Source organism: Crocodylus siamensis, chromosome 7 (assembly GCF_052110815.1).
Source record: "Crocodylus siamensis isolate JL-2025a chromosome 7, ASM5211081v1, whole genome shotgun sequence".
NCBI classification, from domain to species: Eukaryota; Metazoa; Chordata; order Crocodylia; family Crocodylidae; genus Crocodylus; species Crocodylus siamensis.
Window position 1 is genome coordinate 52,009,171 of NC_143401.1, and position 26,534 is coordinate 52,035,704.

Sequence of the window (26,534 nt, forward strand, 5' to 3'; positions counted from 1 at the left end):
GCTCCCAGAAGTTGCCAAACATAGCCATACAGCCTAGCCACTAGAGTTATGTGAAACAGCACTGTTTTGCCATTTCAAAGGGATAGTGTTTCATTCTGTCATTTCATTTCGAAGCACTGTTCCATTTCGTTTTGTTGAAACTGTTTTGCTGTTTCAATGCATTTAGATGTTTTGCCCATAGGCTATAAAGGTGAATCATTCAAATGCCTATAACTTTGTCATTTCTTGCCGGATTCAGATGAAAATTGCAGAGACAGTAGCTCCTTCTGAGAGCATGAAGTCTGCCATGTTTCAAGGAGATAGGTGTAAAGGTTGTTGTGAAACTGCACCTCAAACAATTGAAAGCTAAACTTGTACCACTCACTAGCAGTGGCAGCCTGCTGTCATCCCGTGTGCAGATCTGGGGCCCCACGACCCCGGGAGGGCTGCGGGGCTGTGCTAGACTCCTCCCAGGGGTGTGGGTCCCTGGATCTGAATTCGGGATGACAGTGGGCTGCTGCTACCACCTGGTACCAGCCCACACCCAGTGCTGGGAAAACTGCTGCTGCTGGCCCCAGGCACCAGCGGCAACCTCCTGTCATCCCACATGCAGATCTGGGGCTCATACTCCCTGGGAGGCCAACGCTTGGTGGCATCACTGAGAAGGCAGGTAGGAGGGGCTACAGCAAATTTTGGGGTGGCAGCAGCCCCCTCTCCATTGATGTGGCCTGTCCCAAGCACTGGGGAGAGCCGAGTGCCACCCCTGCTGTAGCCTCAGGAACAGCAGATGCAGCCTACCTGCAGCCACTGGGCTGTGCCACACCAGGAAGTTCAGGGCATGATGCAGCACAGCAGCTGCAGGCAGGTGGCACCAGTGCTTCCCAGTGCTTGGTGGTAGTGCTGGGAGGGCAGCCTGAGCTCTGTGGGGCTGGTGTAGCCACTCAGAGCCGAGCCCTGGCTCTCCCCACCTTGTGATGCCGGACTGCACTCTGAGCAGCTCTGCCAGCCCCATGGATCTAGGCCTGGTAGCAGGAGGCAGGGCAGCACCACTGGCCAGGGCTGCACTTGGAGCCAGGGCTGCACTCTGAGTGGCTCCGCCACTGGCACTCCACTGCCTCCTGCCCCCTCCCACCACCAGGCTCAGCTCCATAGGGCTGCAGACCCTCCAGCCTCCAGGAGTCAGGGCTGTGCTCCAAGTGCCTCTGCCAGCCCCATGGAGCTCAGGCCGGTGGTGGGAGGAGGTGGGAGATCCAGTGGCAGAGCCACATGGAGTACAGCCCTGGCAAGCACAGCCTCGCAGTGGGAGGCTCCACAGCCCCACTGAGCTGAGCTTGGTAGTGGAAGGCAGCAGAGAGCCATTAGCCAGGGCTGGGCTAAGAGCACCTCTGCCTCTGGCTCTCCTCCACCTCCCACCACCAGACTCAGCTCCGTGGGGCTGCAGAGCCTCCTGCTGCCAGGCTGTGCTCACCAGGGCTGCACTCAGAGCGGCTCCACCACTGGCTTTCCCACCATTTCCCACCACCAGGCTGTGCTCCGTGTAGCTAAAGGAGCTGCTCAGAGTGCAGCCCTGGCTCTCCCCCATCTCCTGCCACCAGGCTCAACTCCAAGCAGCTCTGCCAGTCCCACAGAGCTGAGCCTGGCAGTGGGAGGCAGGAGAGAGCCAGTGGCAGGACTGCTTGGAATGCAGTCCTGGTGAGCATAGCCCAGCAGCAGGAGGCTCTGCAGCCCCACAGAGATGAATGTAAGTGCTAGTGCACCTCCCTGTGAGGAAGGGCTAGCACCACAAAGGCACCTGGGATGCTAGTGGACAGTGACCTAACATGAATCAATAGGGGACCTGGTACAGAAGTTTGATGCACCACTCTAACCTAAATTCATAGATTCATAGACATTAGGGCTGGAAGGGACCTTGGAAGATCATCGAGTCCAGCCCCCTGCCCCAGTGGCAGGAAGTCAGCAGAGATCATTGGATCCCAGCACGAAAAACATCCAATTGTCTCTTGAAGGTGTTCAGAGTGGGTGCTTGAACCACCTCCAGTGGCAGGCTATTCCAAACCTTGGGGGCTCAGACAAGTAAAGAAGTTCTTCCTTATGTCCAGCCTGAAATGGTCATAGAGGAGTTTGTGACCATTTGACCTTGTCATCCCTTGGGGCGCTGTGGTGAACAGATGTTCCCCCAGATCCTGGTGAGCACCCCTGATAAACTCACCAGGTCCCCATTGAGCCTGCACTTTTCCAGGTTAAAGAGCCCCATGGCTCTCAGCCTCTCATCATAAGGTCTGTTTTCCTGACCTCTGATCATGCGCGTGGCTCTCCTCTGCAGCTTCCCAAGCTTCTCCACATCATTTTTGAATTGTGGAGCACAAAACTGGATGCAGTACTCCAGCTGCAGCCTCACCAAGGCCGAGTACAATGGGAGAATGATGTCCTGGGATTTGCTTGAGAAGCATCTATGGATGGAAGCCAGCATTTTGCTTGCTTTACTAGCCACAGCATCACATTGAAGGCTCATGTTCATCTTATGGTCAATCATGACCCCCAAGTCCCTTTCATCTGCAGTGCTAACCAGCGTAGCACTGCCGAGCCTATAAGCATGGTGCAGGTTTTTCCTCCCAAGGTGGAGAAACTTGCATTTTTTGGTGTTAACACCATCCACCCATTTCCTGAGCCTGTCAAGATCTCCTTGGATCACCCTCCTGTCCTCAGATGTGGATGCTTTACCCCAGAGTTTGGTGTCATCCAAATTGATTAAGTTTGAGCACATATTGATCCAAATCTATTGTAGACTGGGTTCCGTCATTTTTAAACCAGTCTGTGTGCTGAACTTCTGTTCTGTTACAGGTGTAGACTGTTTTATGGGTACTTATACCACTTTATGCAAAATGTCTGTACCTGGTCATAACATATGAAAGCAGTAGTCACACACAGACATTAAATGTATGTTGTTTTCCTGTTCTTACACAATTCCTAAAGGATTTAGAACCTGAATTTCAGATTTGACTTTTTCAGATTTGACTTTTTCCTGATGTTATAATACAGTGTTTTTAGGTACATCTAAATTACAGAGCTTTGGTATCCAACATAGCTATGCTAATAGAGTTATATCAGAAGGGCCACCTAGTCTTGATGTACCCTATCCCAGTAAAAAGCCTTTTCTCCAAGGACAATTCCAAAACCTCCTTTAATGACACAAGCTAAACCAACAATAGCACTACTTTGCACACAAGCAGTATCTACCCCCATGGTTTTACTAGCACAGCTATGTCATTTGGGGGGTTTTCACACTCCTGGTCAACAAAGAAATGTCAGCAACACTTTGCAGTGTAGACTAAGACCTTCTCACCATTCAGTTGCCAACTAAAGGTATAGGTGAGAAGCCTCTTCCTTGTAGATACGAACAAGGAAGCATATGGATAAAAAATGAGAGAGAGAGAGAGAGAAAGAGAGAGAGAGAGAAACAGCAGGAAGAGTTAAGACAGAAGAAAAAGTAAGAAATGTTCTTTCTTCTATAAGTAACATCTAACTGGTTAAAGTTGGGTTATTTTTCTCCTGGAACTGACATTGTTGCTGTAGGAGAAAAAGTTGTAAGGTCCATATATTCATGGTTTATACTGGGAGAGTGGTGATTTTATAGGGACGGTGTCTATAACTGGCCACGTACCAAACCATTTTGAATCCTGCTCCAAGTTTCCATCCTTCATGGTTTCAGACAAAAGCTTGAAAAAATCATCCAAATGTAACCTAAAGACTCAGACACCAGAAAACCTTTTTTTAAAGCTATTTTTTTAAATCTACAATTTTTAAGCCAGTTTCCTGGTTTTTGAGGGCTTCATTTATGATTTTTGAACACTTGGGTATGGCAATACTGCAACTCTAAGTTAATATCATCCATTTATTTAGGCTGCTTTTTTATTTCTCTGCAGATGTCTCATATCTACTTAAAGCTTAGGGAAAATGATGAGATGGCTCTTTGCAACACTTATTTGATATTAACACTGCTGGCAATTTTGAATATTACATTAAAGTAATTGGAGAAAGAGACATAATATAACCTGACATTAATCAGAGAGTGCTCAATACTTTCTGGTGGATGAGGACCTAGCGTTTAAGGAATTGTCACTTGAAAAAACACTTAAGTGTCAGTAGCTATATCTACCATAATCTTAAAGAGAACAGAATTACCTAGTGTTACCTGACTGTTCTCCTGTACAAAGTTGACAAGGACCATCGTTCTGAATCTTCCCCAAGATTGTAAGAATTGGAGAACAGATGTGCTGCAAACAGATCTCATTTGCTTTTCAAACCCCAAACAAAAACAACTGTCAATTATTATTATTTTTGCTCTTGCAACTTTGTTTTCAGTCATGGGCCTGGAACTACTTTGAGTGACTGAACCAAATTTGTTCCAAAATCCAAAACGATTTAAGTATAATAGACATATTTCTTAATTGTTTTATTACTCATGTGTTATAATATCAAACAGAACTATAAAAATTACAAAGTCAAAATTATATATCCACCTTGGCTTTGTCATTTTTTATTTTGTGACCTGTTCAAATTGTAGTGTAGACTGAGTAGGCTTGTTGATATAACTTTGCATTTGCTTTTCATATGCACATGACAGGCTAATATCAACCTTGCACAAATTTGCTATTTTGGAAGCCCTGTTCATTTTCCTTCTTTAACTCTCCTGTAACTGCCCGTGAAGAGAACAGATGTCCCAGTCCCAGTATTAACTAAGTGAATGAGAGTAAAAATATTAAGTCTGGATATTCCACTCTAAATCACAACCTTCGTGTTCAGCTTTATATCCTTTGTGTCTCTGTTTTAGTATTTATATTGCCCTCATCCCTATATTACATGCCTTCTTCCATCACCAAATCCTTCTTTTTCCATCACCAATCCACCCAAAAAATCCAAAAAAAAGCTAAAATTTTGAAATCCATTTAAAATGCTAAATCTGGACAAAAAGTCAAGACATCCTTTTTTCCAGAGAATTGAAATTTCTAAGAAATTTCAACAAGAAAATGTCAAAACATGTAATGTTGGTTTGTTTCAATCTGGAACTGTGTCCATCTGGATGCCACAGTGTTTCATGGGAATTGTAGTCTAGTGCCTCGTGCTCCCACTGGGCACCCTGGACAGATTACATCTCCCGTGATGTACCATAAGGAGGAGACTCACATGATGCAGCATAGTGATTCAAGCAAACAGGAGACAGACCAAAAGAAGAGAATGAAGACCAGAGACACTTGCATGATGATTCCCACAAGGCATCACAATTTAGGCAAATCCAAATTAATACTGAATTCAAATGAAATGTTTTGATTTGGGATGACCTGAAAGGAAGTTGTTTATCTTAATAGTTCCAAGAGAAAACTTCAGTAAAATCTGTTTTTTTCCATGAAAGGAGAAAGGCTTTTTGGTGACATCTTTTATTGAACCAAGTGCATGTCTAGGAAAAATGTTATACAAGCTTTTGAATATAAAGACGGTCACTGTACAGTTGGCCCAATTAAAGACAATCACCAAAAAACCTTGCTTCTTACATATTGCCTGGGCCATCACAGCTGCAACACCACTCCTACCCTACTAGTTTGCCATGGAACATTTCAGTTTGTAGAAATTGCATTTTCTATCCAAAAATAATTTTTAAAAAAACAGTTTACATAAAGTTCTCAATCAGCTCTATCATATCAGGCCAGCCACCTATCAGGATCCAGCCTCACAGTATAGGCTGTGTTTCTCCTCCTCAACAATGAAGTAGAACTATAGGCATGAAATTCTCATCATTTAGAAATTTCTCTTCTTATGCTCCTGAAACAGCCCAGACAATGCCTACTAGTGAGACAAGGAGTAATCCCAAGGTCCTATATACAACAATGGGTCTTGTTGTATATGGGTGTACCCAAGGTTGTGTATAAAGGCATCTTCAAAACACCAGCTTCGAAAGTTTTCCTGGAAAAAACATGGAGCAAAGTAAAAAACATGGACAGAAGTGTAGACCAAGCAAAGCAGACAAGTTTACTTCAATGTTTTACAGTTATAGCTCACTGAGTTATTAATGACCTCACCAAAAGATGTTCATCTGAGGACAGAAATTAGTAGCCATAGCATAAATCGTGATTCTTCTATAAAGCAACAAAATGGGATCAGAAGAGTAGGTCTAACCTCTTGGTCTGTTTTTCTGAAAGTTATGGTCCTTTTAAATGTGGATTAATCCATTTTCTTGCTCTTTGCTATTTGCCAAAATAGAAAATTGTATCTTCAGATCATCTGAAAAATTCTTTTCTATTCACAAACAATAATTAAAGCAAGACAAAAATATATATATAGATGCTGAAGAGAATGGAGAGTACAAGTACAGCATCTTTTCAGACATTCTGACTGATTCAGACAGATGTTTTTAGAGGCCTTGAGGAGCGCATATTATGAGAAGCTTCATAGTCTGTTTCCCTCAAGACCAGGCGCACACTACTGGAAACTGGCTCCACTACCACCCATTCCTAGTCCTTGGCAAATCTAGTGTCGTGTTTACATTCTTGTTCACATGGTCTTTTCAGGTAATAGGAGTGTCTTTCTTCTCATTCAGGAGTGGAATGCTGTAGTTCAATGAATTTCAGATTGCCCCTGTGAGGGACATGTCACACATTACACATAGGATGTGTTAATTACACTTAAAATGGAAGTGTCCACATGTTCAAGCAGTAAAGCATATGCTAAGTGCAGCATATTATAGCAAAGTTACAACTTTTCCCAGAAAAAGTATCTTCAGACCATATCAAGTAATGTGTTCAGCTACCATTCAGCTGGTCCACATAAATAATACAAGTTCAAGATTCAGGGGTGGTGTTGAGGCTGGGACTGACAATCAGCTAATTGTCAGTCCTAGCCATGGCACCACAAAGGAGTCTTGAACCCTGTGGTTCTAGCAGAAGCAGCACCTTCTCATAGGCTCTGTCCCCCATGCTTTAGTTTGTCTGCCACCAGTGGCAAAGACCTGGCCCTCCCCAGCATGCCAGGGGCAGGCCCACCCAGGCTGGGCAGTGCTGGCTACGTGGTGAGGAGGGTGCAGGCTCCAAGTATGGAGACTGTATGTTTTCATGGACAGATGTGCAACGTGTGGTGCCCTGCACTGGGGTCAGTGTCAGGGCAGTGGGGAGTGAGCTTAGCCAGTTCCAGCCATGACCAGAGTGGCCTGAGATTGTAGTAAGCATTACTGTGTGACCACTCAGAACATGTTCTTACTTTAATGCAGCACAGGAATATTTATGATCTAAATAAAACACATGCTAAGTGTCTTGTACAGCAAGGCCCTGAGTCATAGTTACCTAGTATCCCATGTGTGTAATTGTGGTAGGTATGAATGCGCTTGCCACCTGCAAGGAAACTTGTGATGGAGACTGTGATCAGAAGTTAAAGTACTGTAACTACAAATGGCTTTATAACAAATGCATTAATTATTCACCCAAAGGAATAAGCAAGCAGAGAAAAGGAATAAACCCCCCAAACCCTGTATGCCTGTTTATTATTTATATTTTATTCTTTCCTTGAAAGTCTTGGGTAAATTTTACTGGCACTCTTATCCTTATGACTGGGCTGAGTGTGCCAGACAGCACCTGCAACTATGTCCATCTGTGTCTGACTGACTAATCACAGCCACCATTGCCTACTCAACATCACTTCTTCCATAAGCCAGGGAATTTGATGGTTTGTTAGTCCTTTCGATCCCAATTTCAGGTCTCCTTTGATGCCAATGATGATCACACAGACTAGTATCAAGGCTATGAGCCATGGTATATATGTTTATAAACCTGAATAGGGATAAAGGACTCGTTTGCCACATATAGCAGCCACAAGACTTCTTCAGCCTTTGTGCTCCAAGAGTACAGGTGTTTTCCACTTTCTACTTTCTTTGCCACACTTGTACAGGTTCAGTCACAACCTGTCACTAGAAAGAAAAAGAGGAGCAGTACAACACATTGTGTATATGTATTCATCATTTAGTAAGCTTTGTACAGTGGCAGTATTGTAGCCAAGGAGGTCAATCCAAGGCATGATTATTGCCAGTTGAAAACTTTCCAGGTAGTCATTAGAGAGAGAAAACATTTGTTTTGTGTCAGAAACATTTGATATTTAAAATGCTTTGATACAAGAAACATTTATTTGTTGTATCAAAGTATTTTAAAATCGATATTCTGTAACAATGAATTTTTAACATTTTATTGCTTCCTGTCTCATGAGAAAACCTTTTTATTTCCATGAGCTCCAAACCTTCCCCATTTCTCTTATCACCCCCTTTGCCAGAGTAATTTCTGTCATTTCATAGTTTCATAGCTGTTAGGGGCTGGAAGGGACTTTACAGATCAGCAGGTCCAGCTCCCTTGCATGTCAGCAAAAAAGATTGATGAGATCAAATGATCCCAGTAAGATGGGCATCAAGATTTTTTGAAAATCGCAAGGATGAATGACTGTACCACTTGTGGGGGAAGCCTGTTCCAAACCCTCGGCACTTAGCTTGTAAACAAGTTTTTTCTTATGTCTAGCCTAAAGCGATGATCATTAATCAGCTTGTGCCCATTATTTCTTGTCCTCCACTGGGGGGTCATGTTGAATAGATGCTCCCCCAAACCCTGATGTACTCCTGAAGTGTCACTTCAACTATAAATGACATTTCATTTCAGCTTGAATTCTGACAATTGTAAAACAAGCATATTTAGAGCTCCGTGTTTCCAAATGCTGTAGTCCCTTACACCTGAGTATAGCATTATTCAAGGGTCAAACTTACACGATTAAAGCTCCAAGTGCACAAGTGGTGGAGAAACAAAGACATGTTTGTAGTACCATAAAGTAATACAAATTCAAGAGCCAACATCTGCTGCAGGTATGGAGAGACATTAGATTTCTAGCAGGAGAAACGCTACTCCCCAACTAGAAACTGGGAGCATACAGGTGTTCATGCAGTTTTTCCTGCAGCGAGCATGCTGGATCCAGGAGAAAGATCTTCCTTGAATGATACTTTGTGCAAGACTTTCTCAAGCAGGAACAAATCCCTGAATGCTTCCCTGCTGCCTGACACCTTCTGATCCCCAGGAGGAGTGGAGCAACAGGGACTTGCTCCCTGTGCCTTCCCCAGGCCAGAGGGAGGTTTCTAGGATTGCACATTCCCCAGAAGGACTTGCTGGGAAACTTGAAGCCCTGTTCACACCCTGAGTTAGACGAGTTATTACAACATAAAGATATTCGAATTTTTCCCACTATATATAAAATGATTATTTTAGAGTTATATTAAAGTATAGCTCATACAATACTTCTTGCTCGTTCAGTGTAAAATTAATCTTTATACAGAGACAGGATGAGGTCTGTGTGCTATTTCAGTCACATACAAGCCCCCAAAATAAAGCTTATACAAAGTGGCACATAGGCCTTGCAATTGCTTATCACACAAGGATCAGTTTCACCCTGAAGGCTAGGGATAGAACCAACTTTCTAGGGAAGTGGTACTGGCTCCTGCCCTCGGGATCTTTAAGAAGAAGTTTGATGACTACCTGGCTGGACTCATTTGAGTCCAGTCTTTTCTCCCGCCCAGGCAGGGGGTTGGACTTGAAGATCTACAAGGTCCCTTCTGACCCTACTTCTATGATTCTATGACATTAAAAAAGCCTGAGCCTGAATTGATTCAACCTTTGCAGTTTAGTTTAACCTGGCTAGGCTTCATTGGTCCAACCATACAGACAGTCTCTCTGGCCTGAGGATTCAGGCACATGCCTGCAGTGGCTCAGGCTAGAAGCTGGGGAGTGCCAGAGCAGCCCTGCCTTTCCTTCCAGTGCTGAACTGAGGGGGATATGGCAAGGCCCCAGCAGGAGGCTCTGATCAGGGTGGGGTGTAAACCCACACCCTGCCTGCACCATGGCAGGCTTTTCCCCACTTGCTGCTCAAGGGGCAGGAGTGTTGCCAGCCTGCAGCCCCCGGCTAGCATGCTGAGGCCACAGGGGTTGGGGGGGGGGGGTGTAGTGTGCGCATCTGTTGATGATACAAAGCTTTTTGCTCTCCTTCCCTGCTTTTGTATACTGTCTGCAGCAAACTGACAGGAAAGCAAGCAAGGGGCAGGGGGGACTGATAACAGTGTTTATCACCCGTCTCAGTGTTTATTGCCATATAAGAAAACAACATAGAGACATTACCAGCTACGTGTTGATTCAGCACAGACTCAGCTGGCTAATACACAGACACTTTCTCAGCAAGGCAGAGTGGAGGGGGGGAATTTGTGCTTAGCAGAGTTGTAGTGGGGGGTGGGCAAACAGCTCTTCTCAAACAGTATTTCCAAGGAAGGATATTAAGCTACCTGTTGATCAGCAACACAAACTCTTGTTTGTCTTGACCATCTCCCAACAGCACAACTGTAGCCAGCATATGGTCTGCCAGTAAATGCGGAGGTGTCTGTGAAAGGCAGAGGGGCAGGGGAAATTATTCTTCCTTAGCAGACGGAAGACAGACAGATGTAGAGGGGAGGAACCAGCTCTACTGTAGAGCAAAAAGCCCCACCCAGCCCAGAGACCATGCTGTCTGGTTTATCTTAAACCAGCAACGGATCTGGGACAGACATTGCATAGACTGATTTGAGCCAAAACAAACTCTGATACTACATTCAACCAGGTGTATCTCAGACCGGTTTCAGTCATTTTCAAATTGGTTTATGTGCACTGAACATCTGTTCTGTTACAGGTTTAAACCAGTTTCTGACCACTTAAACAAGCTTATGTGTAATGTCTGTCTCTATCAAAAGAGTTATATATTCCCCAGTGCTACAACATATATCCAATAAACTTTTTTTTTAATTTCACATCTTCCTATAAAGCCTTTTATTAGCCTTTCAGTTGCCCAATCAGAGATGATCAAAAACTTGCAGAAGGTCCTATAAAAGGATTAATATTCAATTAAACTAGCGTTATTCTCGCATGTCTGATTCTTTTCTTATGTACCTACAGTAAATGATCAGGCATGCAATTTAACTTGTTTCTCTTGGCATTTTTGTTTGTACATGTGATTTTTTGGCAGTTTTAGTGTCTAATTTGCAGCAAAGCTACCGATGTCTTAAAAATCCAAAGTTGAATTCTGGCAAAATGAAAAAAAAAAGGTATAGAAAGGAAAGCATCTAGAGCACACATTCATGAGAACTACTACTTTAGTTAGTGTAGAACTATTTGACATGCCAGTATGTTTAGATGTTTAGACATTCCACACCTGTTCAACCACGAAATTGTTCAATGTTGTAATTTTTAAAGGACGGCTACAACAAACATTTGAAACACTTTTTCAGAAAGGGCCACAAGATACTCAACTCTCCACTCTGATTAGTATTTTGGACACTGATAGACAGTAAAGTCAAGATCATCTTTAGCTACATCAAATGTAAAACATATTGTAATGTACAACAATCATAGCTAAATCAAATGCACACAATCAAAGCAAATTAAGCCATTTCCTGCCAAAGGATGCCATATTATTTATGCAACGAATAGAGGATTTTGACAAAGGACACAACATGCAAGGCTGAGTATCTGGCAGTCATGGAGCTCATAACTCCTTATTCCTCTGTATCAATAAAAAAAGCTCCCTCAGTGAACTGAGTAAAGGAGCTAATTTGCCTTTAGCTTTTGAAAAATCATATTGTATATAGTCAATAACTGTTTCTTTTGGTGTTTCTTAAGCTTGGTATTGACCATGACTAAAGACTGGACCTAACACATTTCTAGTCTGAACCAATGTGGCAATTCCTCTGATACTAAAAACAGACAGATAATTAACCTCCTAAATAAAAATAGCCTAATTTCCAGAATTGCTGTGCATCCATCCACAATATTCACTGAAATCCAAAGAGATTCATGACCGAAACATATAGTATTTCTAAAGTTCATTTCACATACCTCTTTCTGAGAACATTTTTCCAACATAAAGTGCTCTAAATTATAGCCTATTGAAAAATATGTTGAAGTTTTATGTTTCATAGTGACTCAATAGTAACAAAACATTCATGTTAAGCATTGGATTGGCAAAGAAAACATCATGTACTACAACTGCATATACCAGGGTTGTCAAACAAACAGCCCAGGGGCTGGATTGGGCTCACAAAGTTATTTCACCCAGCTCACAGGGCTCCCACAGGGAGTGGGGCAAGCAGTCTGTCACAGGGCGGGGGCCCAGGAGCAGCCGTGATCTCTCCTGGCGCCCCCTACCGTGCCAAGTGGGTGTCCATGCACCCTCGTTATCTCGCCTGCCACGTCTTTGATAGTGAAAGTATTGTAAGGGAGGCTGCCTTTTACCCCCTTGAACATGGTACCCCTTGGCATACTCCCGCCGGTACCCCGTCTACTGATGATTCTGTGCACTCCCTGCCACAGGGCTATGCGTGGCTCCTACTGCCCCTCATACCAGGCCCCAAGCCTCTCAGTTGTCCTGGACGTTGTTGCATCTATGGTCTTTTCTTAGTGGCCCTCTCCGGGGCCTCTCCCCATACGCTCACCCTCTCCAGGGCTTCTACCCATACGCTCACCCTCTCCGGGGCTCCTTATTCCTGTTTGCCCTCCCTGGGGCTGCTTATTCCTGTGTGCCCTCCCTGGGGCTGCTTATTCCTGTGTGCCCTCCCTGGGGCTGCTTATTCCTGTGCTCACGCCATCCCTGGGCCTTGCTCGCATGATTCCCGCCCACACTGGGGCCTATGTGTGCCCTCCCTGGGGCTTATCCTGACATGATCGCCCTCCCTGGGGCTTCTACTCAGTCTGTTACTCCTGTGTACTCTCCCTGGGGCTCACCGCAATACTCTCACCCACACCCACACTGGGGCCCTACTCACACCCATGCCCACACTGGGGCCTTGCTCGCGACTCCTGCGATTGGGGCTCAGGTGGCCATAGCCGTGCCTGGCCACCAGACCCGCCTTCTTGGGTCACTCACCCACACAGGGCTCCTCGCCCCGCATGACACTGCCCCACTGGGTCCGGGGTCTATACAATCCCCAAAACGCGGCACCCTCTCTGATGCTAGGAACCCCCACACTACTGGGGAGCTCCCCTGAGGCTTCCTCCAGCCCCTACAGCCTCACCCGGTCTTCCAGTGTAACAAGAAACAAAACCATTGGCCGTTCGGCCCCAACTCAAACTCAGGCCTCCTGGCCAAACATAAACTCTAAACCATCATGCTCTTTATCTTCCCCAAATCCCTACCAGGGGCTCCTCTGCCTGGTATCCTCACTCATAAGGTGCTCAGGCCCTCAGGCTCCTCAACTCAGCCTGCTCCCGAAGAGCTCCATCTTCCGCAACTGCCAGAGGGGAACTGCCTATGGCCTCAGCCTAGGCTGTTTATATAGGCCAGGCCCTGCCCCCTTCTGGTCAGCTGACCAACTGCGGTTGCCCCAGCAACCCACACCTGTCCTTTAGGAGCAGGCACTTCAGTGCCCTGTGACACATCTCCCTCCCCCCCCCACAAGTTTGAGTCTTACTAGGAGCGGGGCACGGAAGTGCCTTGCGACACAGTCATAGGACCCACTACCAAATTCCAACTATGGAGCACGCGTGTTTCAGTGAAGGGGCAAGCAATGGCTGTGCTAACCTCCACATTGCTGATCACTCAACCACTAAGTCCAGATACAGATCTGAGGGTGCAAGTGAACTTGCCCCCCTTGGAATATACCAGTCAAGCAAGTCTTAAACTTGAATCTTTGTGGTATCAATATAAACACTAAAATAGAAACACCCACTGAAAGTGCAAGTAAAGCAGGACCCAGGAAAACCAGCTGACTCAAAAAACACACTGAATTCCTATGCTTCTTATATTGCTATGTCTGTTGCTATGGGGCCAAATTCTGATCTTTGCATATAACCCTAGCAAGCAGATTCTGCAGGAAAGATTCCATGGAGGTAAGAATATTCACTCCAACACCTGCAAATGCAGCACAGTAGTAAGCCGTCTGTCATGGTGGGAGAGGTTGATGAATAAATCCATTAGTTAAATCCCCAAAACACAGAGATCATCATGTACATCCCCTCTGCTATATGGCTTCTCTTTTTCCCTTTTGTAATGGACACACCCCTGTTAAAATACCTACCAGACCTCACATGACCCTGAAGACTAGAGGCAGAAAATATATGATGAAATCATGTCTCTGACTTCAGTTGCCTTGCTGTATTTGTGAATGCTTAGCTACATGTGCACAGTTTATGTAACCAAGGACTAACAAGTTAGAGTCAAAACAATTACCAAATCCTAGCACAGCATGTGCAATACACTGACATACTAATTTAAATACCTTAATTTATTGCACAGATGGAAAATCAGAGAGAGAGAGGAGAACACTTTGCAAAGTAGAAGAGAGAAATTCAAGTATTGGACTCAGTAAATAGGAACGTCCAAAAAGTAAAAATGGTGGGAATAAATAGCTTGCGGGTTCACAAAGCCTCTTTAGCAATGGCATTGGAGAAACAATTCATAAAAGAAAAGAGTTTTTAAATAATCACCTTGCAATCAAATCATGCTGAGCAACAATATACTCTATACATACAAACTACTGCAGACCAAATTGGAAAAGTTTACCTTCTGAATGGAAAACAATACTAATTCTTCCTCACTGGAAGTATAGTAAATTAAAATGCATTAAAGAAATAATCTTGTTATTTGATGAAAGCTACTGTCACAGCTTACACTTCTTAATACGATATTTATCTCAGCTTGAACTGACTGGAAAAAAGTAAACAATTTTAAATCACCATGGAAAACAGAGAAAACCAACATTTTCTTCTGGCTGCCCCCACTATTTTTTTAAGTTACAATTAAATATGGGTATAATTAAACAGATATCATATTTCATATTCATATCAAGCAGTGTACAATAGTATGCAATGTTATTATATACACAAGAAAATAAAACTACAAGCATTTTAATTTCTTTTATTGGAATGCTAATGTTTTAATTTAAAACAAGCTCATTAAGGAACAATTAAAAAAACTGTAGAAGACAAATAATTGTGTATACAGATCATACTAGTAAAAACAGTAAAGGAGTATGTTTGATATACTTTTAAAATGTTTTCTTGTAGAGGGTCAGAATTGGACTCACTCTTGTTACACTTTTCTTACACACTAGGACAAGTGGCACTGTAGACAACTGAAAGCTACCTTAGAGAAAGCAGATTATGAATGCCCACCATATGTGTGAATACCCAACAGTCTTCCTACTGCTTCAGATGGATTAGAGAACTATACTGAATTTTAGTGCTTCAGGCTTGTCATGATTTTCTTGTTTTTACTTTAGTTTAACACTCTATGTACAAAAAATCAGACAGTGATAGGAAGGACAAGAATGTGATATATTTTGCTTCAAATCAAAATACATTAGCATCATACTTGATGCTACATTCCTCCATAGCCCCACTCATACTTTGTCTCTTTATACCCCTCCCCCTTATTTGGCTTGTCCTCTTTTTCTGCACTTAATGGCCACTTCTACATGTGATGGGAGATGCAGGCAGACTCCACTGGGGGGGAAGGATAAGGGCCCTTGCTGCTTGATTTTTTTTTCTCAGTGGATCGTGCCCACATGAGCTGCCACTGGGCCATGCACCCTTTGAGCTGCAGAGGGGCCCAGTCCTTCCCTCCACCCAGGCCGGATACTAGTGCAGGTGCTACCCCAGCTCACAGGCAGCACCCACCAGATCCAACTCTTCCCATAGCCTGTGCACTGGAAGTCCACTGGCACTGTTCCCTGTGCAGGCTCAGGGAAGAGTTGGATCTGGTGGGTGCTGCCTGTAAGCTGGGGCAGCACTTGTACAGCTAGCACCCCACCCAGGGAGCCCCAGGGGGCATTGCCACTGCAGAAGGAAAGACCAGGCCCTCCTGCAGCTAAGGCGCGGCGTGGACCAGTGGTAGCTCTCACAGGCAGGCTCCATTGAGGAGGTGGGGAAAGCAACAAGGGATCTGATCCTTTTTTTTTCCTGATGAGTCTGCCCACCTCTCCCATGTCCACAGGGCGAGCTGCAGATGGGCCCTGAGCTTTTGAGGGTCTCAGACCTTTGCTCCATGGCAGCGGTACCCCCCAGGATCCCCAGGGCGGGCAGCTAGTGGGTAGGTATTGTGCCAGCTCACAGGCAGCACCCGACCTGGTCCAACTGTAATTGTGAACCCAACCTGGGACAGCACCTGTCCACTAGCAGCCGACCTGGGTGGCTCCAGGGGTGCCACTGCCACGGAGGGAAAGACTGGGGCTCTGCAACTCAGGGCCTGCTCAGCGCACCAGTGCCTCACCTCCCCACCCTCCCTCCCCCTGCACTGCAGGAGACATGGGCAGGCCCTATGAAAAAAAAAAGGATTGGGCCCCTCACCACTTCTGCCTCCAGCCCACCTCTCCCATTGGGGGGTGGGGGTGGGAGAGGGGGGCAAACTGTCAAAGGCTCTAGCATTACAAATAGCTACGTTGCAAACATACAGATGTGGTTTAGTTTGCAACATAGCAAACTCATTTAAAACATTAAAAACCCTGCAGATGACACAATTAAACTGCAAAAATGGCCAATTTTTGACACATGTACAAGCACCCAATATACCATACTATTTGTGTGCTAAGTATCATGCTCCTTCATACCCTGCCTCAAAAACGCATCTTTTACATGTCTTCTTACAATGACACTGTGAAAAGACAGTGAAGATGGACTAGAAGGCATTCCAGTGAAGAAACAGTGGGACCAGGAGTTGACATAGGAAAGGAAAGTGGAAAGGCAGCTGTAACAGATACCAATGACAGGACCCCACAGGGTCCTGCCATGTGGCAGAGAATATATGAGGCATATTTAGAATTAAAAATCACAACAGGAGGAACTAAGGGGTGTCTTAGGATTGTTCACATAAGTAAAATGGGGGACGGAATAAAAAAGGGCATAACTGGGTGCTTCACAGTAAAGAGAGCTTAAGTAGAAAGAGGGAAGGCAAAGATACAGTTCTAAACAAGAAGGCCTGGTGGGTTGAGCAGGGGGAAGACAGATTGTGGGACAGTTTACTGCAAGAGGCAAGAAGAAACAAAAGGGCAAGGCAGCAATTTATGAAAACTGTCTGGCAATAACAAGGGTTGGCACATAATTCCAATGGGGATGGGTGGGGAATGGAAGGTGAAACAACATGGGAGGCATAGAGGAAATCTGTAGGAGGCAGCATCCAAGAGGTGGGATTCAGGTAAATCTGGGAAGGGTAGGTGAGAGCAGAAAGCTCTCAGTGGAACACAGAGCAATGTGGGAGATGGTAAGTATTCAGAAAACAATTATATTTAATGAATGAAAATTTGAGGTTTCAAAATACTCCATTCTACATTATCATGGAAATGAGACTTTTGAGCCAGGTACAGATATTACACTTTTACTAGTATAAGTGATTGGAAACATGTCTATACCTATAATAGAACAGAAGTTCAGGACACACAGACTGGTTTAGAAATGGCAGAATCCAGTCTAAGAATTGCTTCTCACCACTAAGGGACAGATGTGTGTTCTGTTTGTAGAGCTGTGTGAAGCTTCATGTGGTGATTCAATTCACAGGAGATTTGGCCCGATTCAGTGGCTGAATTTCCAAATCTGAATTGAATTATGGGGACCAATAAAAAGGTCCAAATCAATTCAAAGCTCTCTGAATCTTTGAAAAAGATCTGGAGCGCTTCGGTGATTCAGGCAGTCCCTGGTGGCTGCAGCAGGAAGCTGCAGCTGAACTCTGAGCTGGTGAGTATGGGGCAGGGAAAGGAGGCTGCAGAAGGAGAGAGGGGAACATGGGGGGGGCCCTTCCAGGCCCCATCCACTGCCAGCTCCCCCAGCCCCCACCAACCCCTACCAGCTCTCCCAGCCCCCTCACAGCTGCACTGCCTGGTCCAGCTCCTGGTCCTTTAAAAGAAAAGCTCCAGTGCTCACTGGGTGCTGCTGGGTGAGGGGTGATCCCTGCTGCCCTCCACTGCCCCCCTACTGCCCCCCACTGCATGGGGGGGCTCTACATGAGTCCCCCTGTGTTCCCTCTACTCCCCCAGCCCCCCCCCCCCAGCTGCCTCGCCCAAGCCAGCTCCACCCCTTTAAGAAAAAAAATGGAAAAAAGCCCCAGGACTCACTTGCTCCTGCAATGACCTTGGGGCTTTGAGAGACTCATGCAGAGCCCCCCACATGTCGTGGGGTAGTGGGGATCACCCCCCCCCCCGCAGGAACAGTGAGTCCAGGGGTTTTCTTGTTGTTTTTCGTCTTAAAGGATCAGAGCCACAGTGGGTGGGGAAGCCATGGGAGGGCTGGGGGAGCAGGGGGGATTGGGGGGCTCATGCAGAGCCTCTCACGCAGCATGGGGCAGTGGAGGGACAGTGGGGATCATCCCCCTCCCTGGCAGCACACACTGACTCAGGGCTTTTTTTTAACAAGTGCCGGTAGCTGGGGCAGGTGGGGCAGCACTTGCAGGGCTGTGGGGGATGGGCCTGGCTGATTCAGAGATTTGGAGATTCAGCAGCAGCCTAATCTCTGAATCAGATTCAGCCAAATTGAATCAGGACAGTGATTTGAATCACCAAATCGAATCACTGTCCCCCGAATCGGCCGAATCCAAATCTGAAGCGAATAGTAGCTGCTTTGCACAGGCCTATCTGTTTGCTATCTATCTAAACTACACCACTTACATTAAGCCACAGAACTTAGATTGATTCCACCTTCAGTTTTTTTGAACGTCTGTACCTAGCAGTTCTTAGTTAAACATGAGAAAGAAACACAAATCCCAGAACAGTCTTTACACCAGCAGATAGATATGTGAGACACCCAAGTTCAACTATCTATTCTACCTGATTCAGTATGACCTAGAATAAAAAACTCTGCTTTTAAAGATATATCAAATACATTGCATAAAAAATACCTGATGGCATTGGTATATAGGTTTATTGGTACTCATTTGGGACAGCCAGGAATCTTCGCAGCTGTCAAGAATAATACATGTAATTGTAATTCATTCCAATAAAGCCTTTACAAGATACCAGTAAATACTGCAAGGGCTTGATACTTTTCCCACTTTTCTAAATGCCTCTGCTCAGTTTGTTTATGTAATATATTCATATGTCCAGTATTTTTTGCACATTTTTATGTTTATTACATTGTTAAAAACATTTCTGTTTGTTCCTTCTCTTTGCGTTTCCCAGCTTGCAATCTACTTTATTATACTACCTCACTGTAAATCATGGTATACCTTTCCCTTTATAATTTCTAATATCTGTTCATTCTATCACCACTTCTGTCACCTATTTTCAAAATATTATTGCCTTTCTCTCTACATCCTAATTCTCAAAAAAACTTCACCCGATTTGTTCACTACTCCAAAACACACATTTGTAGATGCAGCATACACAGTTACCCAAAAATTCTCTCATAGACTTAGTAGTTACACCTGTCCTAACACACATTTCCCAATGAAAGAAAAACACAAATATAATATAGCTCTATGCCCTTGACATGGTTTGTGTGAGTCATTTGGGTATACCATCCCTCAATTCTTTGGTGAGATCTCTGTTACTCCTTTACTTTCCTACAAGGCACTCCACACTCCCTCCTGCAGTTTGTGTGAGGAAAGAACATGATAAAATGTTATATAAAAGAGCAGATATTAGGCAAATATACAGAAAGAGATGAACAACCATAAAATAATAATGTGGATAAAACATGGCTACTCATACTGCATATTCATATTGGCTGCCACATTCTGGGCCATGAAAGAAGGAGCAAAAGATAAACTTGGCCATCAATGATTCTTGGGAGATATAATGTGCATGGAAGGGGCTAGATTAATTAAATCTTAATCCTGCCATTTTACTGCAGGCAAACTGAGTTTGCTCTGAATTGGGTATATATACTGGTCCTTTAACCTCTTTTGTGACCTCCGATTTCCAAGATTCTGTGGAAGAGATTTAAAATCTACCCAGAAGATGTGTATGCATGACTATGTGCCATTAATTTTTAAAAGGGACAGCAAATTCCTCTGAAAACTTGAAAATCATAGTCTGGAGTCCAAAAGCAATAAAGTCAGGAAAACTGCATCCATTCTTCTTAAGGAAGCTTTGCCAAAGTTAAGCAGGCAAACAAAAATTAACTATTAATACAAACACAACACTAAACACATATTACGGATTTGTGTGCTTTTGCCAGGTTCTTTCCCATCCCTAGTGATTACCAAGGTATTATATATATTTGTAGCTAGAAGCATTCTCCTTCCCAATCACCCTACAAGATTTGTTCTGTATAGTTCTTCAGGCTGGTTAAAATAAGCAATCTTCCATAAGCTTCCCTTGATTCTGAAATGAAAAAAGCCCCTAAGAACCTCGCAAGTTCACATCCTTTTTCTCTTAATTTGAGGGCAACTTTTTATTTCACATTTTACCAGGGATCAAAACTAAAATGCACAAATATGAAAAAGACAGTTGTTAGGATTACATTCTTGTTAAGAGTGAACAGTTTTGAATTTCTTAAAAGAATGCTTGTTTACCAAACTCAGTGTTCCAACTACGTGAGGTTCAAATGCTGTAGCTAAAGTTAATTAGAGATTTTTTTTTTCTTAATGCCTTAAAGAAAAAGAGAATCTTTTTTGGTTTTGCTCTATTTTAAATAAACTCATTTTATTCAGTGAAATTCAGCCTGGAGGCCAGGAGCATGCACCTGAACTCTAATTTTAATTTTAAGGCTTCAGAACTGTAAATTTCAGATAAGCCTTTGCATTTTGGATGCATTCCTAATCTGAACCTGAACTCCAAACAGTTTGAAGTTCACACATCACTGGTAATGAAACAATCCAGTGTTTTTTCACATCAGACTTGTTGTCAAGGAGATGAAATATATCATCACACAAGATGCAGCATTATTCATTTGAACTAGTAAGACAGAAAGAACAGGATACTTAGAAACAAGATCCTTTATTTAGATGCATCAGATAGAAAACAGGAAGGAATACAGCAAAGGAGATACAGAAAGCTTTCTCACTTTATGTTCCTTAGGTGTAACTGCCATGTTGGGGGCCTGACACAGTGATCTAGGACAACAGGGCACAGACAGAAGTCACAATTTTCACCAGTTCTGGCCACAGAAAGCAGTTTATAACAATAACCAAACACAAGTGCACAGCTGCAGACAGTTTAAAAAATGGTCAATCGAGTGAAAATCTGAACCCTCATTTCCTGAGTGGTTAGATGAAGACATTTCAAAACAGTCTGTCTTCTGTAACTTCTATCTGCACTGTTTGCCAGCTTGTCACTGTTTTCAAAATGAGAGTGGAGAAAGAGAGCAGAGGGAGCTCAGTCTGGCGGGGTTTCAGCCCCTGTTGGAGAGTAAGACAGATGAATTGGAGTACCCCAACCCCACCTTCCAGAGCCAGCTGGGGAAGGTCTAGAATGAGCTCCCTCTTCTCCCTTTCCCCCCTCCCATTCTGAAACAGGAACAGGCTGGGAGAGAGAAGGGGCCATTTCTAGGGGAAACCAGCTACGGACTCCAACCAGCACCTACATTCCCCTCCTCCTGGAACCAACAGTGAACTTCTGCTTGTTCCAGCAGATCGCTGTAACTCAGAACGTTGCTTCCTGCAAACCGTTCTCAATTACAGCAGGGAGCTGTACTTCAGTCTGCGCCCATAAACACGTATAACCTAATGTATCTAAAACAAAGCTGAGCACCAAAGGTGTAGCAGTAATAGTGGCTTCTCCTGATCTGGTGTAAATGACTTGTGAGATGAGCTGGAAAGATGAAGAAGCCAGAATGGGAAATAAAAGCCACCAGGAGTCCTACCCATAAGGCATACATACATCAATATATAATGATAGAGGGCCCCAAAAGCATGTGTGGGGGAAAAAGGAATGTAATTAGGGCAGAAAAAAACAGACATGCCCCATACAACAGTCTTCAGTACAATAAAGTACATAAAGGATCAGGTATTATGTCATATAAAAATGATCTTTTAAAGGAGAACCAGTGCACATTCCTCTTAACATTTGTTCAGCCTGGCCTGGAGATACCAATCCTAGTTATTCCACTATTTCATATGAAAATAATGAATAATCACTGGAAGTACCCATTTCTCACTATACATGTAACTTTATTAGAATATGGAAAACAGCAATAGCCCTAAAGCTGCTCTGTCTCTCTGGCTCACTACAGATTTGTCTAGAAACTTCCCCAAGTCCTCTTCATCCTAGCTTCTTATTGCTGACTTGTGTAAATTTCTGAACATATAATTAGAGGTAACTAGACATAGCTTTTTGTCCTAGTAAGGTGCTAATGATCAGCCTCCTACCTTGCTGTTTGTCCTTCAGGTACATTACATCATACTTTGTTCTACTCTACACTGGTATTGCCAAGAAAGTATCACAAAACCATTATCATAATCAGTGTGTCTTCCAATTACAGGACCATTTCTGATTGCAGAACCAAGTGTTTCTTCTCTCTCTTTAAGTTTCACTTTCATTCTACTGTTGCTAATAACAAAACAATAAAATAAGATGTCAGTATAATAGTTAAATACACTAACAAAACTCATGAAAACACTCTGGAGTATGCACAAGGCCAGATATTTAGATTTTAATTGAGGGTGTGGTGCACAGATTTTTTACAGGTCTAAGATACTACAGGCCACATTGCAACAAAGCTGTTCAAAAATGTATGCCAAGCCTCAGCTGTTACTTCCAACATATAAGCACTGATTTTAATTGTATAAACAGTATCATCCTGTAAAGTTCTCGTCTATCTTGATAAATGTGTTAAATTTCTCTGTATTAACAATTCTGACTGAAATATGGGCAATAGTATGTCTTGCATTTGAAGCCAGATTGTGTAATATTTTGTCTGGTTTCCAAATAGAGGTAGGAGTATGGCTTGGCATAAAGGAATCAGGGCCATATGCTACCTTCTGGTTGTGCAAGAAAAGGGCAACAAAATTTCAACTAAATGGACCAAAAAAGCAAAGAAAAAGGGACTGAACAGCTACACGCTTCTCATTTCCCACTGGCCCAACAAAATTCTATGTGGATGCTGCTTGGGGAATGGGCTAACCATGTCAGAAGGGAGCAGTCTGAAGCTGGAGGCAGTGTCTGGCTTAGATATCTAGGTTTTTCCACATTGTTCCTAGTTAACATCACAGGATTTTCATGAACATCACAACAGGAAGGGCCCTGCCAACACCTATTCTTTCATTCGTCTTCTCCACTGACCTTGACATTTACATAACATTGTTGGAAGTTTTAGTCCAGATGGTATAAATTGGTTTAGCTCCATTGTCACTCTGTTTGTATGCAACTAATTTGGGGACAGTTTTTCCCCTAGTGTAATTAAGTCTGTCAGCCACTGGTACAGCTTCTACAAGGTCAGGCAATGAGAGAGAATCCTGTTCCCCAAAGCAGGGAGAGGGGAGTGGAAGGAACATGCCTTTGAATGTGGAGGGGAAGGGCAGACAGGAATTCTTTCCTTCTTCGGGACACCCTTGGCTGCTATTTTGGGACGGTAATGCTCCAGAGAAGAGATAATCCATGGGGGAGGGAAAGTGCTATGAGCAGTGCATCCTGGGATTCTGGAGGACAATTCCCAAACCTCATATTGGTCCTGTGGAGCCATTTAAAATTACTGTGCAACACAAGCTGTTTTTGGATAAGATAAAGATAATCCTCACCCAAAGAGGATTATCACCAAGATGTTCAAAGCCCACTTAGCTCATCTTTTCCTTCCTTAGCTTGTGGACACTCTCATCTTAAGAGCCCTTAGCACGTGGGCAAGGTAATGTATAACAACTCTCTAAGAGATTTCACTGCACCAGCCCTTGTTACCCTGCTGGCTTCCACAAAGGAGCAGATCCTTTAGGCCTATTCCTGTCCCCATTTGGGCATTCCTCACTGCTTGTACAGGCCCCTGACATCTTGGCTGTACACAGCAGAACCACACCTGCTATTTTGCCCTGCTTCTCATTTAAAGCTTGCTTTGCTATCTCTACATGACACCATAGATGAAAACATAGACATACCCCTAATTTACTAAAGCATGTACAGTTATTAACATCCAGTGGTAGAGAACTAGTAGAGATAATCCACATTTTTAGAGAACTGGAGGAGAAATGCTGCTAAATAATGTATTTTTGGATGGTGGGTTTTGTATACAAACGTTGTAAAGAACAGTGCAAGGATGCACCACACAGGGAAACACATGGAAGCACAATGCATCCTTAGCTTCATTCTTTGCTGAGAGTGATTTAGTGCACCTCATTAAAGGAGTGCAGCATATTTTTTCCATGCACATGAGCCTGGAATAGGGTAGACCACAACTTTACCTGCATCCAGTCCAATTGTTCCCAGCAATTTTGTGATGACTGTCTCACGGGGCATATAAACGGTGTTGGTGGCTTGTTTTCCCTCTTTCAGAGTAAGGTGTAAAAGAGGGAACATAATTTACTCTTTCAAGAATTCATAACATAGAAGAATAGGAAATGTATTGATTGCAGGCAGTTGATTACATTGAAACTAACACTTGAAAAATTGTTAGATGGTCTGTATAGTACAAATGAATGATGCAATATTCTGTTATACCCATAGCAAACTAGTTATTCTCAAAATATTATAGGAAATGGATTTTGAATTGTGAAAAAGTACATTCAAACTTCTATTTTGAAAGCAAATACTGTGGGGGGGTTTTATAGAGAAACTTCAAAAATGTGAAGGGCTTCTTTACATATTGAATTTGAAAGTGCCAAAGTGCCTCCTTAGGTAAATTCACCTCTATTATTTTAAGAAAAGCATGAAAAGCTTCATACAATGTTCCACCAGGAAAAAAAATGAGGTGGCTTCTTGAAGTAAGGAGGTTTGTTAATTTTCTTGAATGAACAGATATGGATCAACAACCACATTCAGTATGGTATGGTATCTTCACCCATAATAAGTACTTCAAAGTCATCATTTAGGAAAGCAGAAGATACATTTAAAACAACTTCAGTTCTCTATTCTATAAATAAAAGTTTTTTAATGGGCTTTACTGCTAACCTTCAAGGTGGTAAAGTATGATCACATGAACTTCTGAATATATCTATATTCTAGGAGGACTGATATTGTAAGTACTGCTGATGTGTGTGCTTCGTTCATGCGCAAAAGCAAAGCCTGGTTGGATAGATTTCCAACATACCAGGATACAGTAGCATAACTAGGGGTGAGCAAGAAGGGTATTTGCCCAGGTGCCAAGTTAGGAGGGGGCACCAAAATTCCTCTTCGACCAGGCAGCAAGTGTAGCCCCATGGCTTACTCATGCCAGGAACTCCAAAACAATCTGCCACCACTGCTGCTTTAAGAGCAACAGCCAGGGTGGGCAGAGTTTGTAGCAGCTGCAGGTCAACTGGGGACAGTTTATGAGTTCCCAGCATAGATAAAACTGCTGTGCCACCTGTCACACCCTGAACCATGCACTCCCCCCTGCTCACCTGCAGGGTTTACCCAGGGTGCCAACTCTGCATGTTACTCCTCTGTTTGAACATTTCATTAAAGTTTCATTTCTCATAAAGCCATTATAGAAAACCTTTATAATAGTCTTTGAGTATAAACCATTAGGATGTCCAAGGGGCTAAATCCCATTAACTTGGATTTTCTCGCTTAAACAAAATAATAATGTTTTCACTGGTGGGTTATATTATGCAACCAGCTTTATCATCAGTATCACTGTCAATATTTTATTTACTCTTTTTAACTTTTCCTATGTGTGTTCTTCAATCATAAATGCAAATACTGCAGCTTTTTCAATTAATTAATCTTTCATTAATATAAACAAACAAGACATATGCCATTAACATGCTTGATTTCTGGTAAATGTTGATTGCTAAAATCCTAACATGTTTCTTTAAAAAAAGATCAATGTGTGGGATGTGCAACTTCATTTTGCTCATTAAGTAGCTATATAGCCTCTGCTTTCTTTCAGTTGAATCAGTATGCCAATCAACAGTGAAAGTAAAAAAAATGTTTTAACACCAAAAACTGATGATCCTCCTTTAAGATCAGTCATAGAGGTACTGTCTACACAGGAAAATGGAGTTAGTGAGTAGCAAGGTAGGACATTAATTTTTGCACATTATTGCACATTAGATACTCTGCATATGGACACTAAGGACTAGATTCTGTTTAATTTCATAAACCCTAATGACACTTACCAAGTTTGCAGTCTTATTCTAGGTGCAGTCTGAATGCACAATCATCCACATGGCTTGGCCAGAGTGTAAGCCCACTGAGCATGTTCTGTAGGGCTGCATGTTGGCCAAGCTGGTACACAGCCACATATGCTTGCCCACCAAGGTTCATGTGTACATCCAAACAGCACTTACACACAGTTTGTGATTCTGTTTTGCCTTCTGGCCTTTGGTGAAGTAGAGACACCCTTGACACCTGTGCTTTTATTTACTAGAAACAAAATGGTGGTGGTGATGGATAAGGATGATCCTCCCATGTTTTAGTTCAATAGCCTAGTCACCCAAAAAGTAGAAGAACTAAGCTCAAGGTCCCCTGCACCCAA

At 43.3% G+C, this 26,534-nt stretch overlaps 2 protein-coding genes and 1 non-coding gene across 8 annotated transcripts in view; 2 read left to right on the forward strand and 1 right to left on the reverse strand.

The window, feature by feature from the left end:
• The window catches only part of CTNNA3 (catenin alpha 3), a 1,496,635-nt gene that overhangs the window by 979,911 nt on the left and 490,190 nt on the right, over positions 1-26,534 (reverse strand). The window lies entirely within an intron of this gene.
• The window catches only part of LRRTM3 (leucine rich repeat transmembrane neuronal 3), a 192,780-nt gene that overhangs the window by 159,059 nt on the left and 7,187 nt on the right, over positions 1-26,534 (forward strand). The gene's annotated exons all lie outside the window — the stretch shown is intronic.
• Positions 7,989-8,129, forward strand: LOC149859781 (U4 spliceosomal RNA). The gene has a single exon (XR_016443704.1). It is a non-coding gene; the product is annotated as a U4 spliceosomal RNA (small nuclear RNA).